Below are 17,924 nucleotides of genomic sequence, written 5' to 3'. Positions count from 1 at the left end.
TTGTCATTTTGTGTAGCACTGTTTTCTTACCTTTGTTGTAGATCTTTGTTGCATTTATAACCTTCGCACGTACTGAAGTTCAGGTGTAGCTCTACAAAGTTTGGATTTATCCAGCTGTGCCTGGCTTGTGTCTGGCTGCTGTGCTCAGCTCCTTACTGCTGCCACCCTTGGGGGTGATCTGTGTGTCCCTCTGGCATTATGTTCTTCTCCAGACTAGCTGGGTTGTTCTGTCCCCTACAATCTCTGCAGGGATTGCAGCTGCAGGGATTCGCCCCATGCCTGTATGCCAGGCCTCAGCTGAGTCTGCAGGGGGCAAGGTGGAGTAGGGAGGAGAGACAGCTGTCCCGTACACTCACTGGGCCTGTACTAGGACTGGATCCGGGGGTTCCCGGAACATGACAGAAATTCCTACTCTGTGTGTGGGGTGTGTTTGTATGGGTACTACGGAGTAATGGGGGGCGTCCCAAGAGGGTGAAAGAGGGTGTCACTCACGCTGTGCCTGAGCTGTGAGCTGGCACAGGGTGGCTGGAAGCTCTCCCACACACTCACCGGGCCTGTGCTAATACTGGGTCTCGCAAATAAAGACATTAAATAATGTTCAACATGATTGGTCATTCAAGGGATGCAAATTAAAATACCACTGATATCCTGTCTCACCCCAGAAAGAATGGTTATCATTGAGAAATGAACCAATAACAAATGCTGATGGTGCTGTGGGAGAAAAGGAACCCTTTTTCACTGTTGATGGAAATGTAGACCAGCATAACCACTATGGAAATAGTATGGAAATTTCTGAAAAACTTGGGTAAAAGACATCTCATTTGACCCAGCTCTTCCTGTCCTGGGTATTTTTCCAGAGAAATTAAAAACATCATAACAAAGTGATGTATGTATATCTATGTTTATAGCAGCATCATTTGTCATAGCTAAATCTTAGAAACAACCCCAAAGCCTATCAACCAAGGAATGAATAAAAAACATGTGGTGTTTTTAGACAATGGAGTATTACTCAGCTATAAAGAAAGACAAATTCGAGGCTTTCATAGGTAAATGGGTGCAGTGAGAGAGCATACTCATAGTGAAATAAATCCGGCTTGTATGTGTAAACATCATATTGTCTCCCTAGCGGAAAAACTAAAAGATTAAATAAGACCCACAAGGTACAATACATATTGTGAAAGGGACAGAAGCTGCTGAGATAGAAAGAATAACTGGAATGGGGGAAAGGAGAAAAGAAAGAAGGGGAAAATATATACACAAGATAGCTAAGATAACTGTACTACTGATTTCTATGTGGAACTGTAAGTGCTTATATTGTTTGGTCAATTTAGTATGTCTATCTGGTAATCTAAGCAACTGCTTTGAAGAGAACAATATGCAATATGATAAGCTTTGCTAATTTTCTACCTTGTATTGGAATTCTGTATTGTTTTTATTATTTTTAACTTGTCTTTTAAAAAAGACTCAAGTGTTCAGAGATGGTATTTTTGGAAGTTAATTGGATTATAGGGGTGCTGACATTACTTCACTGAGGAGCTCATAGCCAAGTGGGCTATGAGGAGAAGGGGTTCCACTGGAAGAAGTAGGTCCCTGGGACACTCCTTTGAAGTGGTTTGTTTTCTCTGGCTCTTTTCCCTTCACTCTGCTTCTTGGTTGCCAGGCAGTGAGCAGCTTTCCCCTGCCATGCCCTTCCACCTTGACCTTTCTGCCTTGGTGCCAGCTAACCATGGTACCAAGGAGCCTCAAACTGTGAGTCAGAATAACCCAGAAGTCAGCATTTCAGTGAAGTCACACACAGGACCTATGCTAAGAGGTTCATCTGACAGGGTAAAGGTTTGTTATGTTGCAAAACTTCTACCTTGATAGCAGTCCTCAGTTGCCACCTTTTTGGTCCCTCCTTGCTCGCCTCTACCTCTCTACCACTAACACTAGCTCAAGCCCACAGCAGCAGTTATATTCGTCACTTTTCCATTGCTGGGACAAAAATCCCTGCTATATACAGCTCAAAGGAGGAAAGGTTTATTCTGGCTCTGTCTTTACAATGAATCATGCTTCAGAACCCCTCTTCTTTAATCAGAGCAACAGGATGCTTCAGGCTCTAAGAATGGAGCTGTAGTTTGCATCTTGAATGTCTTCTAAAGGCCCCTGTGTTAAAGGCTTGGTTTCTATGGGGCAGCTGGTGCAGTTGGGATGTAGTAGAAATCTTAGGAAGTGAGGTCTAGCAGGAAGAGGTTAGGTCACTGTGGTGCCTGTGCAAGGAACACTGGGGACCTGGCCTTTTTCTCTCTCTCTCCTTGCTTTTCCAGTTCCTAGGAGGTGAGAAGACCTCTACCATGTGCTCTCTGCCATGATGTATTCATAGCCCAAAGCAAGAGGACCATGTGACCACCACCTCTGAAAGCACAATATAACTGTTGTTATGGGCTTGAGTTAGTGTTAGGGACAGAGGGATAGAGGTGAAAGAGGAGGGATCAAAAATGCTATAACTGAGGACTGCTGTTAAAGTAGAAGTTTTGCAACATAACAGACCTTTACCCTCTCAGACGAACTGCTTAGCATAGGTCCTGTGTGTGACTTGCTTCTTTTAAGCCAATTATCTTAGCTATTTTGTTACAGCAAGAAAAACTTGACTGACATCCATGTGTTGGAGGGGTCTGTCCTACCAGTCACAAAGCTAAGAAGTTGGGTGCAACTTTTTAGGTAATTGCCATTCTATATGATTAATTGGCACAATGGAAGCACAGAGTTTTTTCCTATAAACAGTCATCTTAGTTCCCATGCAGCCCATTAAGTGTTCAGGTTTCTTTTCCCCCCAGGAAAATAAAAAGATCCTATGGAAATTTCAAGGACACTGTACAAAGAAGCCTGCATTGAAGTGCCACACTAATAGCATTTTAGTGGGTGGGTATGTTCAGACAAGGACATGTAGGCAAGGCCTAGACCACTGTGAATACTTCTGATCTTTGCTAACTAACTTTTCATGGCTTGGGAATCTGGCTTTCATGAGGGAAGTCCAGAATCTTAGACCCATGTGATCCTGGCTGGTTGCTTAATTTAATTGTGCAGACTCTAAACCTGGAAACCTTTATATTGCCTCTAGGTCATCAAATTAAAAGTTTTTAGAGCACCTTTGATGAAAGGCATGAGAGAATAGCTAATGTGAACTCCAAGCAGTGCTCTGGGTACAGCCCAGTGATGCCCCTGGATGACAAGAGGCAATGAGTCACCATTAGCTTGGGGATTTGGAAGAAATGTCAATGAAGCTATGAATAATAGGTGCTTTACTGACACCTAAGAAGGTTAGGGGCAGGAATTAGTTGGCAGGGAAGAAAACTGTGTGGGAGAAGCCAGCCACCCTTCTACAGAGAGTTTGGAGCCTGTTGGTGTCTAGTGTGATGGTGGTGAGCTATGATAGTCAGGAAAGGAAGTCCAAGGTTTTAAAGGAAGACTGTATGAGAGGTGGTAGTGGTGAATCCCTCCTGGGGGCAGAGAGGGGGGTGTGAGACCAGCTTCTGGAAGTTCTTCCAAGTTCTGGGCTTTCCTGGTGGCTGTGAAATCAGTAGATATGAGCATGTCAGCAAGCATTCTGGGATCTTCAGATGGCAACTTCACAGAAAGGCCACCCACACTTAGGTACTTCTAGAGAGCAGACTCCTATAGCCCAGATATGTCAGGGAATCTAAGAACATATTTTAGTCTCTGTGGAAAAGGCTCTTAAGACAGTTAATGATTGAAATGGTGCCTCCAGCCCTCCACATGAAAATCATGAGGTGAGGTTATGGAGCAGATGGCTATGATTCCACAGACCTTCTGATCTACACTTTCCTGCAGATTCATTCTAGGCGGACCAGCAAAGGATGCTCTCAGAAAACTGCCAACCGCCTCATCATCTGATAGGTTTCTACTTGCTTGTCAGTTTAAATTGACCAGAAGTATCTCAGTGGTGGCAGGCCTGTAGATGAGCTAGTGACCAGAGAGGGTGAGACCACCTCCCCAATGGCCAGCACCTTGCCTTCTGCTACTGTGGCTGCTGTTTCCAACTGTGTGTAGATCGAGGGGCTGTGTGCTAAGGTGGCTAAGATAACCACACCAAGATACCCTGGGCAGTGTGGAGACTTAGGGATTAAGACCTGGGGAAGGGAAAGGAATTGGGATCTGGCACAGGGAGAAATTAAGTGGCATTGCTCATTAGAGTTGTCCCTCATGGACCCCAAATGCTGAGCCTTTATTGCTTACTGGATATGGGCTTCCAAGGAAAGGGTCCCATCCTAGAATAGATGGTTGTCTATAGCTGCAGAAGCTTAGCTCAAGCAGGAAGCTGGAGTATCCATGGTCAGTGCTTGGAGAAGCAGGCTCAGTGGGTTCTTCCCTAAAAGAGCTGTCTGTGGCACCTCTCTGTGCCTCTCACAAAATCCAGATGAAGTTCTTCTGCTAATTCAGTAACCATGAGACAGCCTCTCAGAACCCCATGCTATCTCGTGATCATGGCACTTGGATAAAGCCAATGAGCTTTTTATGCTAGTTGTGAAAACTGACTGCAAAGACCTCAGACTTCAGATTCTGATAGACTGAGTATTGCAAGCCACTAATACTTGCACTTAACCTTCTTTGAGCTTCGTGTCCCCCTCTGTAAAATGGGGATGATGTTAATGGGCCGGACTTGCCCCCACTGCTCCTTAGATCCAAGCCTTTCTTTTCCCTCCTCTGTTCTACATTACAGGGAACTTTTAATCATTGTAAGCTGTAGCTCCCAGGCTCCTGAGTCAGGTTATTTCTAGCTTGGTTTGGCCACGGATTTTTGAAGGACAAGGTCAGGGCATTTCCTCTTTGTTTGGTTCAATAGCATCTCCAGCAACGGCCACGTATTTAAATAAGAGCTTGCACGAACATGACCACACTCTCAGGGGCCACACATACAGGTTTGAACAGTGTGGGCAAGCCAGTGCTGTAATAAAGATGACTTCAGTTGATTAAGCACACTTCTTGTAAGACATGTGGTAAAGGAGAGGAATGTTGATTAGGACATGGAAAAACAGATGTTGAAGTATGTCAGAGCTTATTAGGTGCCCTGATGAGATCCCAAAGTAAGGGAGGAGGGCTTTGGGGTGTCAGGTAAGAATAGGAAGGCAGAGGATAAGATTTTACAGAAGATGTGTTTAAACAACCGTGGAAATAAAAGTTGCTGCTGTTACAGCTCTGCAGAGAACTAAATTCTCAGTCACTTGAATTTCGCTTTCACAAATGGTCAAAACAAGGCCTCAACCTCACTTTTATCACTCTTTTTTTAGACACTAGTGGTTTGAATAGTAGCCCCCAGAACATACGTCTATGTCCAAACCCCCTGTACTTGTGAATGTGAGCAGGTATTATAACTTAATGATTTTTGAAATGGTGGCCAATTTAGGGTGGGCCCTAAAGTCAGTGCATAAATTCCTTACAGGAAAAACAAGATGGAGATTTGAGACATAGAGACATAGGAAAGAAGCCAGGTAATAAAGAAGAAGACGAGAGATAAGAGATACACTGCCATAAACCAAGCATCACTGGAGCCATCAGAACCCTGAAGAAGCAAAGAATGAAGTTTCTCTGAGAGTCTCAAGGGAGAACATGCCCTGATGACCTTTACTTTTGCTATCTTCCTGCTGAATTGTTAGAGAATAAATTTCTGTTGCATTAGGCATCAAGTCTGTTGCACTTCATTATGGCAGCCTTAGGGAACTATATGGATTCCAACTTCCAGCTGTATCAGGCCATCAAGCCATTTCTTGAAATAGTTCACCTCTTTGCTGACCTCAGGGCTTTGGTTATGTTACACCGGACACATGTGACACTTATATTTGATGAATATAAACTCAGCTATTTAGCTGAAATATAAACTGAGCTATATGGTTGAAAAGTGAAAATAAAGGATAGATTGATAGAGGCAGATGGCCAAAGAATGTTGGAAGCTGGGCAGCTGGGAAAATCTGGCCACCTCTGCACACCAAACAGTGAGGGCGGCCCCACAGGATGCAAGAGGCATGGGTATGAAGGTCCTTCTCTGTGTGCCCATGGACTTCTTACAGGATGGGCGTCTTGTTGCACTACCTGTGAGTGTCACGAGAAAGATTCGTGGTTTGCATATAGCGTGGTCACTCAGTGTTAACTCAGAAGTTCATCTGATGTATGACTGAAGCAACAACTGATCTTACAGCTAGAGCAAACTGGCTGCACTGGATTTCTTGAGTGATAGCACAACACTCTTCAACATGGTCCCTTAATAAAGACATTGACTATCATTTATTCATGGCTTCTTTTCCTTGACTTTATTGCCTTTACAACCCAAGTTCACTTAGGATTCACTTAACATAGAATCCCCTGGCATGCTACAACATGCCACCTTTTCAAAAATTCTCTCTCTTATAATTTCTTCTGTGTTGAATTTTTTTATGGTATGATATTTTATTTTATTTTTTTATTAATTTTATTGAGAAAAGAATTGCAGTGAGATAGATTCAAAACAGGTTTTTAGGAGAGTTATAACAATTAATACATTGCATATTGTTGTCTTTGTAATAGTCATTCATAGCTCAAGATGCAGACATGATATCCTGTCCAAACACTATTAGTACAAATCTTTCTTCTTATTGAATTAAGAGAAAGTGGCTATATATCTATCCTATTTTGTATAACCAGATACAAAATTGTCCTTCATTTATAGCTCCTTTTTTCATTTAGTTTTGTCAGAGATGGGTATTCCATTGCCATCCAAATATTGTTGGTGCATGAATTCAGCAAAATGCAAATATGATTGTTGAAAGGGCACATTCATTATTAAATGATTAGCTTTAAGCAAAGATAAGAAAATCTTTAAGTAAGGTATTAAAGGACAATAAAGGCAAAGAAATAAATATGTTAGTCCATGATATACTCACTTCAGTGTGGCCTATTAGACTCAAAGTGCTAGATATTTCTAACAAAATTAGTAATCCTGCAAATATATTCTAGCTGGATGTATTAAAATAAAGAGCTCACTTCTCCTCCAAGGCAAAAGGAATGTAAAAGGTGAGTAGCACTTATACCTTTTACCTCTGGAATTGCTCTCCTTGCATTAAAAGGAAGTTTTAAAAACATCTTTCTCATTACCCAAGAAAATTTAATAGATGCTCTTACTGTATTTGACACACATGAAAACTTATTTTCTATGACAAATGAAAACTGTAATTACTACAGTCACTAACTTATGCATGTGACCAAGAGAGAATAACAAGGACTGGATTTGTCTTTTTTTTTTTAACATCACAAATTTTTTTATTTATTTTTTTCAAATCAAATTGATAGGACAGTTTCAATAATTAACACATTGCATACTGTCTTCCTAGTGGTTATTTGCTGTGCAAGATGCGGACATGATATCCTATTTACAAACACTATTAGAACAAATCCCTCTATTCATTAAGAGAATGTAACTATATATCTATCCTAACCATTTTGAATACACAGATACAAAATGGACATTCATCTGTATCCCCTTTTTTGTTTAGTTCCGTCACTTGAATATTATAGGTGTGTAAACTCAGCAAAATATTCTAAAAGAGTCCAGTAGTCCATAATAGTATTGGGTCTTCCTCTTGACTGGCAATGTCAGAAATTGTTGACCTGAGTCCCCTACAGCTCAACATAATAGCATGGCTTTACTTCTTATACTTCGTTTTTATACTTTTCTTCTGTGTTGAATTTTGAGCCTTTTCAAACTCCTGTGCATTTCCTTCCATCTTCTCCTTGTATCTTAGCTTACTGGAGCTTGTATATAGGTCACACTCTCTTATAGTATTCCTGGATAGGCTGGCTGACTGGTGGGGTGGTGAGTACGTAGATGGATGGATGGATAGATGGGTGAGTTTACAGATTTCACAGGCAAATCAAATCAAATTGGATAGCCCAGGCAGAGAGCTTATCTACACTCACATTGCCTAATAGGAGGCCTTTGTGCACAAATTGGGAATCAGTTTGTCAGGTAGCTCCATACTCTCACATACAGAGGGCTTTCATTGGACATAAGTGCAGACATGGTTACCCCTCTGAAGCATGGTGTTAAGGTATGTCTGTGTTGCAAACTAATTTAAGTGCTAGTTACTTAACTGTTCTCTGTACTTAGTGACATAAAGAGCCCACTTCCTGTCTGCTGTGTGTCATTGTGACATCTTTTTTTTCTTCTTCTAGCAACTGTAACAGTGTAAAACTTTTTATTTTTGTGATTTTTTGTTTAGCTCTTATCTCTTGAGAGACTTGAAGCTCAGGTAAAATAGGATTCATGTGTATGCTCTTAATCCCAGTGAAGCAGTGCCTAGTTCAAGGTCTGATACAATGCAACAAGTCTCTGACTTATGAACATTTTAGTTGTGAACTTTCACAGATACAAGTAGACCTCATGTTATGAACATTTGTGGATGCCAGCAAATCATGGAAGTAGCTCATGAGTCCGAGGGACACTGTCACAGTTGTGTTACTGTGTGCTTATTGTAAAGTGTGACAGTGTGCAGTAGAGCAGTGTAGTGTTCAGTCAGAGCCCAGGATGTCCAAAAGCAAGAGGAAAAGCAGTGATATGGAGGACATTGCTGGACTTTAGAGCAATATACATTGTATATTTGTGTCCAAGGTGTGTAAGACTCACATTTTTGGATTTACGAATGAATCCGATTTATTCTTCTGAAACAGAATTGGGTGAGTCAAAGACTTACTGTTACTCTAAATATCACAGTAGTAACATATGACATAGTATATTGATGTCTAATGTTGACTAAGTATTATGTGTCACTGTTCAGAAGTGCCTCTCATAAATCCATCTTTCATCTTTATGAAGAAGAAACTATTTTTTTTTTTACTTCCATTTATTAGTTAAGAGGGTTGGGGGTAAACCCAGTGGTAGTCAGTTTCCCTAGTGATGCAGGTGTATGTTAAAGCTAAGGAAGCTGAGATAGAGCCATTAACTTGTTTTTTAAAAAATGATTTTATTGAGAAACAAATAGCAATGAGACAGTTTCAAAACTGATTAGTAGGACAGTTTCAATAATCAATATATTGCATATTGTTGTCTTCTCAGTGGTTATTCATAGTATAAGATACAGACGTGATATTCTGTCCACAAACACTATTAGTGCAAATCTTTCTTCTCATTGAATTAAGAGAAAGTAGCTGTATATCTATCCTAACTATTTTGAATATAGAGATACAAAATGGTCGTTCATTTGTATCCCCCCTTTTTTTGGGTTTAGTTTTGTCAGAGATGGGTATTCCATTGGCATTTAAATATTGTAGGTGTATGAATTCAGCAAAATAATCCAATATAGTCCAGTAGTCCATAATAGTAGTGGGTTATCTGTAGGACTGTCAATGTCAGAAGTTGTTGACTTGAGCCTTTTACAGCTCAATGTATTAATATAGCTTTACATTTTATACTTCATTTTTAGCCACTAACTTGTCTAAGTTCTCACAGCTAAGAAGTGGAATGGTTGAGATTTAAACGAAATATGCTGGTTACAAAGAGAGGAGGTATTCACAAAATGTCTGTTGACACATGAATAAATTATGATAAATATTACCAAGTACTGAGGGACTTGGGGACATTGGAACTGAGAGAACACTTATCTACATCTGGGCTAACACTCTCACCAGCGCCAAATGTCTCCTGTTGCTATTCTGAGACTTATTTTTCCAGATCTGCAGGCAATGGGGATTTGCCAATTTTTCCCTTCAGTAACCTCTGAGAAGTTCTTTACACAAAGCTGAAGTTCACTTCTGTGGAGATTCTCCCCGTGGAAACTTGCTTTGCCCTTAGTAGTCTGGTCCTTTCTGTCCACTTGTGATAAGACTTTCCAGTTCAAGGATTGCCTTTGGACCAGCAGGATTTCCCCCTCCGTCTAAACCAGAGTACACTGGTTTTTCCGATAAACTATAGCCTCCACATTTGGATGGTCTGCTTTCCGGGCAAGTTTTGTCCAGGGTGGAGTAGAGTGAGATTATTTTTCTCTGTGTCCCTAGGGACAGATGTGCTGCTACTTGTACAATGGAAATGGAATGATTTCATAGTGGCAATAATAAGTTTTTATTTTGCTGTTGAACACTTACAAAATACTTAGGTATGCTTGGTTTCAGTTAATTTTCTCTATGGCTTCATGTGTTCTGTATTATCTTTTAAATTTGGGGCTTTAGGATATTAGAATTCTATGCATGAGAGGTGCACTGAGGTCCAGAGAGGTTGCATTGATTGTTCGGGGTTGTTAAGTTTCCTTCAAAGACTGATTTTTCTGGAAACTATATCTTTACCTTAATCTCCCATAAACCTGGTGTGTTTTCTAATCCCTGCTTCTTTCAGTAGACAGTGGTGCCTCATCTCATGAACACTTCTGTTCACAAACAATTTGGCTTGTGACCAGAATGCTAGAAAAATTAAATTCATGACCTGAAGCATCATTATATAGATTATAATCAAATTGCATTGGCGACCAACTTCCTCTCATTGCAGATGTGGAGACTGCTATGTAGATGAGTTTTGGAAAAGAATTTTGAACTAATTGCATTAAAGTTGAGACATCTAATGACTGTTGGTCTAAATGCTCTTTCAGGTAATGAAACATCTAGTCTTATAATTCTATGTGATGCATGGATTGCACAGGGTCAGGTAGAGTATTAGCCATAAAATTTTGAAAGCCTCTCCCAACCAAGTCACTTCTCAATGCGGCAACAATAAGTTTCACCTTAACTGTCACAGGAGAAAAATTACTGTCTTTTAAGCCCCAAATACTACCAGAAAGAGATAGCTTTTCTTTTTTTTAAATTTTATTGAGAAATAAATACGAATGAGATGGTTTCAAAGCTGATTAATAGGACAGTTTCGATAATCAATACATCGTGCATTGTTATCTTCTTAGTGGTTATCCATAGTACAAGAAGCAGACAGGATATCCTGTCCAAACACTGTGAGTACACCTCTTTCTTCTCATTGAATTAAGTGAAAGTAGCTGTATATCTATCCTATTTTGTATATATAAATACAAAATGATCTTTCCTTTGTATCCCCTTTTTTTTGTTTAGACCTGTCAGAGGTGAATATTCTATTGGCATCTAAATACTAAGGTATTTGAATTCAGCTAAACAATCTAACACTGTCTAGCAGTCTATAATTTTAGTGGGTTATCCTCAGAAGTTATTGACTTGAGCCTCTTACAGCTCATTGTATTAATATGGCTTTACTTTATATATCTTGTTTTTATACTTTTCTGCTGGATGGTTAAGACCAAGATAAAGCAAGACCTATATAACAAGAAATGTACCTTTTGTATCTGATAAGGTCAGTCAAGCACCCTCAGGATTTATCCTGTAGCCCTGTACCGCACTTTGTAGATCCTTTGTCAGTGTCAGCCATGAGGTCGAGTCGCAGCCATTGCTTGACCAATTTGCTCTCTGTGAAAGTCTGAGAGAATGTTTTTTCTCTCCATGTGAGTTTCCCCAAGCACACTATACATCATCAATCACATTCCTCTGTGACTCCATGATCTTCTTGATCAGAAAATTTGAAGCACAACTGAGTTACATGTTGTTACAGTACAGGCTCTAGATAGCTTTTCAACACTGTTAATCCATTTCTTGTGGGAAGTTCCCAAGACCACTCATCCAAATTCTATCATCTCAGTGGTTATTCATTGTACAAGATGCAGACATGATATCCTGTCCACAAATGCTATTAGAACAAATCTCTCTATTCATTGAATTAAGAGAATGCAGCTGTTTATCTATCCTATTTTGAATATGCAGATACAAAATGGTCCTTCATTTGTATCCCCTTTTTTTGTTTAGTTTTGTCAGAGATGGGTATTCCATTGCCATTTAAATGTTGTAGGTGCGTGAATTCAGCAAAATATTCCAGTATAGTCCAGTAGTCCCTAACAGTAGTGGGTTTTCAGTAAGACTGTCAATGGCAGAAGTTGTTGACTTGAGCCTTTTACAGCTCAGCATATTAATAAGGCTTTACTTTTTAAACTTTGTTTTTATGCTTTTCTGCTGGATAATGATTATGGACAGGATATCATGTGTGCATCTTTTACAGCGAATAACCACTAAGACAATAATATGCAATGTATTAATTATTGAAACTGTGCTAGTAATCAGTTTTGAAACTGTCTCATTGCTATTTGTTTCTCAATAAAATTATTAAAAAAAACAAATTCTACCATCTCTTCACAACCAACTCAATGTCTGTATACTGTGGATAACATCTGGCAATCAGAATGGGTCCTTCCCTCCTAAATTACTCCCAGTGTAGTAATTTGTATCTTTCCTTTAAAAGATAAAAGTCTTACTTCTACATGTTTTTCTCTTTCAGTAGTTGCACTGATTTGAGTACCATTTACTATTAGCCAGGTGAGAAGCCAAGCACTTTGCATGTTTGCCTCTTTTTGTTTTATTTTACTTTTTCTTTGCAATGATTTTATGAGGTTAATTGTGGGTAGCATCACTATTTTGCAGAAAGAAGTAGTCAAGCACAAGGGCCTGCGTTCAATTCCCATTTCTGAAAAGAAAAAAAGAAAGAAAGAAAGAAAGAAAGAAAGAAAGAAAGAAGTACTCTTTTTCTCAGGATTATGAACTAAATCAGTGCCAGAGTGGAATTCATGAGTTCTTAGAGAACAGAGCATAAGATTGTTTTATTTTTAATTAACTTTTGTTTTTTTTTAATTAACATTCAGATATATGTTTTTTCTGAGGGCTAACGTAATGTTTCGATTTGTTATGGATATATTGAAGAATGATAAAAAAGAGCAATTAGCATAACTATCACTTTATATTTTATCACTTCTTTATGGTAAGAACATTAAAAACTTCCTTTTCTAACTACTTTGTAACATACAGTACACTAGTGCTAACTATATTTTCCCAGTTGAGCTACTAAATAGTAAAATTTCATACTTCTGCCTGCCTGTAATTTAGTATTCACTAATCTCTCCTGCCCTCTCACTGCACTCTGATCAGTCTCTCATAACCACCATTCTACTTTCTACGAGATTGGACGTTCTATGAGATCCAGTTTTTAGATTTCATATGTAAGATGACTTCATGTTCACCTCTATGTGAATTATTTTACTTCACTTGGTGTCTTCAGTTCATTCATATCATCACAAATGCCAGGATTTCTTGCTGTTTAGAATCCATGATTCTTTACTGCTCCATGTGGCTTATAGTCACAGATTCAGGAAAACCTCGGACCATATCCAGCATATATGAGCCAGTGGTGCCAGAGGATCACAGCCAGGTAGATATCCTGGCTGTTGATTGGAGGAGAAGGCAGTCTTTTAGTTGAGAAAAGAATATTTCAGAAATACATCATGACAGGGACAGTCTGCCACCTTTCTTCATGTGACCAAAGGAAATATGGAAAATAACAAGCAGTGGTTCTACATATTGGTTCTTATTCTTGGGTGACACAAAGGTGCAAAATTCCTTACTGTCATAGCAGCTGATCTTAGCATACTTTCTGAGGACAGATCTACCTTGTGATGAAAAACTCCTTGAGGAGACACCTCTATAGAGGCTGAGGCTCTGATAGGTAGACTTAGCTGTGTTTGAGCAAAGGAGAACAGATTTGCTGCTCTGGAAAGGGAGAGGAGAGTGTCAGAGAGGAAAAGAGAAGGGGTGATGGGACCACAGTTCAGAGGGGGAGTCATTTGTGCTGTTTTGGTAGAGTCACCCCAGAACTCACTGATCGTCAGTGAATTCTGGAAACCCAACAGATGGACGGCACAAATAGATGTCCTGTGGAACTGGGAACAGGCTATGCTTTCTGAACATTCAAGGGGAATAAAATTAGTGAGCTAAACAAGCTTCTCAACAGCACGGAAAAACAAATATCTGGAGGACAGTTTAAAACTTTCCCTCATTGTAGCACTAGGGGTTCAAGAGACCACACCACTGACATTGCAAAGATGTTGTGGGGAGCAACTGTCATTATTAACATACACACAGGAGGTTGAATGAATAATCTGATGACAGTTGAACAAAGAGCGAATAGGCGTTGGTTGAGCACCAGCCCAAAGGTGGACACTGGGCTAGGCTGGATACCAACTCAAGGCTTATGGGGAGAAAATGTGAAGTAGAGTTCAGGGACTTTTTCTCATTTGCTCTGCTGAAAAAAAGTTTATTTTTAGTTCTGTGGGCTACTGACAAATTTCTCCAGATTATTCCTCAAATGATAGAACCTCACTGTAGGACCTTTCTTTTCTCCACTTTCTCCCAGCAATATTTGTTCAGTACAAAAATCTCAAAGAGGTCTTCAAGAGCATTCTGAAATTAGACCTGGGAGGAAATTCTTTTCTAGAACTTTCCACCCATTTAACTTAGGACAAAGCACTTAACTTTTAGGAACCATTCTCATTTTGGTTTGTGTCTCTGTAAAGCTTTTGTGTGTGTGTGTGTGTGCATGTGTGTGCGTGTGTGTGTGTGTGTGTGTGTGTCTGTCTGTCTGTCTGTCTGTCTGTCTGTCTGTCACCCAATCCACTATGAAGGGCACAATGGTAAGGAGAGTTATTATTTTGCCTGTATCTTTAGCACAGTGCTTGGCAGTCCATTAAGTTGTGGTAAGAACAAATGAGTAAATGAACACAAATCCTCATTCTTGTTACTTCTGTGAAGCTCAGATGAGTCAATGAATATAAAAGAGATTTAAAAAAAAAAGCATAATTTGCCTGTTGGTTAGAACATAATTTGTCTCATCATAGCTAGCTGCTGCCACATTAGAAACAATTTAGCTAACCCAATTTTATTAGCTAAACCAATAATGTTTGAGGTTTAGCTGTGTGGGCAACTTTGCCAGGGGCCAGTTGTATTTTTGTGTGTCAGTTTTGGGAAATGTATTTACTTTTTTTGTGTGTTTACATTTTATAAAGGGAGTTTAACCTATAGAAATCATAGGTAGCAGTGACAAACATACTGAGAAAGGGCTTTCTGGTCATAGAGGAGGCTTTCTGGGTTTCTTCAAACAGGAAATAAAAGTCTTCCAGGACTACAGCATCATTTTTGAGACTTCTGGAAAAATTCACTAGGGTGGTGACAGGCTATATCTTTAACTTAGTCCCCAGTTAAAACCTACTACAAGAAGCCAGAAACAAATGACAGCCACATAGTGACTGTGGGAATTAGTGATCAGTGTGGGCTATAAACCACGTGAATTACCTTTTTCTTTATGCAAAACATCTCCTATTTCATAGCAAATTGCGTGTGCTTTGTATGGAGATTTTTTTCAGAGCACCATGAACGATTTATGACTTTCTTACTTCCCACAAGATTACATAAGGAACAGAGAAAAACAAGTGATTGAGCCAAACTTCAAAAAGAAAGCAAACAAAAAAACTAAACATTTTCAAAACAGGGATCTCATCTTAACTTCAGTCACTAATTGTTTCCAACTCACGGAAAGTAGTCCTGCATCCCAAAGTGCGTCCCATTTCTATGAAGGTCCCGCAGATCTCCTTTCACGGTTGCCAGAAAACAAAGACCAGGTTAAGATTAGGTCCTCAGTGATATCCAGGAATGTCCAGCTGTCCTGAATCCTCTCCTTCTTCCTGGAAGTGAACTTTGCTGTTAGCTTGCTGAAATAGCCTATTAGATTAGTTAATGATTGGAAGAAAAAAAAAAAAAAAAAAAAAAAAAAAAGCTTTGATGGGAGTTGTGTCTGCCAGGCTTGTCATAGCTTTCATCATAGGCTAATAGAATTTCAGAGGTTTTAGGGGTTGGGATTACCTAGCCCTACCTGCTATTTGACAGATGAAAGAAGCTGATGACCAGAGTGAGATGACTTTCCCAAAGCCACACACCTAGGTTATCTCCAGTAGACTGGTAGATATAATCCAACTTTACTTAGTATACCTGTGTACATGTGCTCTCATCTCCTTATTTAAGTAGCAATGATGAGATTTGATACTACTTTTCAACTACAGAGATTTTGAGGTTATCAGAATTTCTACTGCTTGGTTGGTTGTGAATCCTGAGCCAATCCAGGGTGCAGGGAATGGAAGCAACTGTTGGCAGGCCAGGGCTCCAGGGTAGGTTGGAGTCCTAGAGAGCATGTGGGGTGGGATGAGGTGTGTCTCCAGGTTAGAATGGGCCAGATCACAGAAACGAGAGTATGCTTGAAATCTGAGGTCTGGTTCAGCTTTGGGGGTTGGGTGTGAGACGTCAAGCCGAAGGTGTCTGAGGTAAGGACAGGGAGACAGAGGAGGCAAGGTGGCTGTGGCCCACCATCAGGGTATGTGGGCTGTGAAAGCTGTGATCAAGGACAGGGGACACCAGATGGAGAAACGTACCAGGACTGGGTCATGTTGTTTCAAGTTTAAGGGTAAGGATGGAAAACCCACCACTCTCACCTAGGAGAAAAACAAAGGACAGAACAGTGTGTAGAATAGAAGCCTCAGCTCCTGAAGTGTGGGGTGTCATGTAGTTCCCTAATGAAGAGCATGGAATTAGGAGTCAGAACTCTTGGGTTTGTTTCTTGGCTCTGCCTTTTATCAGGTATATAATTCTGAGACAGTCACTTAAACTTCTAGTTTTTTCAATCACTGGGTAAAACCTACCCACTGTGCTTATTTGTGTTCAAGAAGGTCTGAGGTGATGTATGTATGGCTCTGAGCACAGTGCCTGGAACAGTAAAGAGATAGAAAAGGTTATCTGGGGCTGAGGACACAGCTCAGAGGCATAAGTGCCTGCCTGGCAAGTGTAAGTTCCCTTAAACTTGGCCTTTAAAAGAGCAAATCTGGATTTGAAACACAGTTCTGTCATATATTAGCTCTGTGCTCCTGGGTGGGTCTCAATCTCTCTGAGTCTCAGTTTTCAGTGTCTAAAATGGGGCTGATAATCATCACATTTTGGAATTATGTGAGAATTAAGTGAAGCAACATAAAAGCCTCAGTCTAATGCATCCAGAGAAAGGCAGTTCCAAGGATGAGTTTAGAATTCTAGGTGATGAAGCCAGAAGTTGAAAGGAAGGGAGGGATGATCATAAAATATTGACAGTGACTTTTATTTTCTTCACTGTTAGTTGCCTGTGTTGTTGAGAAAAATTGTGCTTTAAGTGAGGCTGTTTTATTAAAAAGAAAAAGAATAGCTAATAAAGAAACGAAACCTTGGTAAACAAAGATAAAACCTGCTTTCTTCATCATATTCAAGTGTTAAGGATAAATAGATAAAGCCAAAGGGTGGCTTTATCTATCAAAGTGAGTACTGGCTTCAGTGAGAGTGATACTGGAGATTTTTCATAGGTGGAAATAACTGTGACTGTTTTGGATCAAAATAACCAGTTTTTACAAAACCAGGCTAAGTGCTTTGAGGGTGTGGATAGAAACATAGTCAGCAGCAGGGTACTCTGAGCTAAGTGCATTGCGCTGGAGTACAGACTTAGAACTGGATGTGATTTTAGTCCATCATCAGGCAAGCACTTAAGGAACTTGCCTGTGCCTTGGTCTGTGTGGAGAGAGACCCCTAAGGCCTGTGAGAAGACGCTGCTACTGAGAATTCTTAGGTGCTATCAGTGATGCTTGTGCTCTGACACCTCTTCTTATTCTCAACTCTGTATGTCACTCTTAACATGCCAAGTTCAACTTTCAGTCGAGAATGTAGCTTGTCTAACATGCGGATGTGTGCACAACTCAAAGGCTTCTCAAGGCTGCAAAATGGATTTTCTAAAAATAGTTTCAAACTTCCCCCAAGAAGGAGGATTCTTTGATATCTTCATGTAACATTTCATTCAATAAATATTTACTGGGGGGCCATGTGCCAGGCACAGAGCTAAAAAAATTTAAAAAAGAAAGGGAAACAAAGAAACAAAGGATGAATGAAAAAAACAGAGTTAAATCAAAAAGTTATAATTTTATTTAAAATTAGTGTAGTAAAACATGTACTTT

The 17,924-nt window shown here is 39.8% G+C and overlaps 1 protein-coding gene across 3 annotated transcripts in view; it reads right to left on the bottom strand.

Annotated features, from left to right (window-relative positions):
• Adra1b (adrenoceptor alpha 1B) overlaps positions 1-15,575 on the bottom strand; it is a 135,551-nt gene extending 119,976 nt beyond the window's left edge. For all 3 annotated transcript variants that reach the window (XM_004629399.2, XM_023713240.1, XM_023713239.1), the window contains exon 1: positions 15,440-15,575. The gene's annotated coding sequence lies outside the window, so the exon portion shown is untranslated. The remainder of the gene's footprint in view (positions 1-15,439) is intronic.
• Positions 15,576-17,924: the final 2,349 nt, after the last annotated feature.

Source organism: Octodon degus, unplaced genomic scaffold (genome assembly GCF_000260255.1).
Source record: "Octodon degus isolate 3935 unplaced genomic scaffold, OctDeg1.0 scaffold00029, whole genome shotgun sequence".
Taxonomy (NCBI): domain Eukaryota; kingdom Metazoa; phylum Chordata; class Mammalia; order Rodentia; family Octodontidae; genus Octodon; species Octodon degus.
The sequence above is the reverse complement of the archived record's forward strand: the minus strand, read 5'-3'. Positions and strand labels throughout refer to the sequence as shown.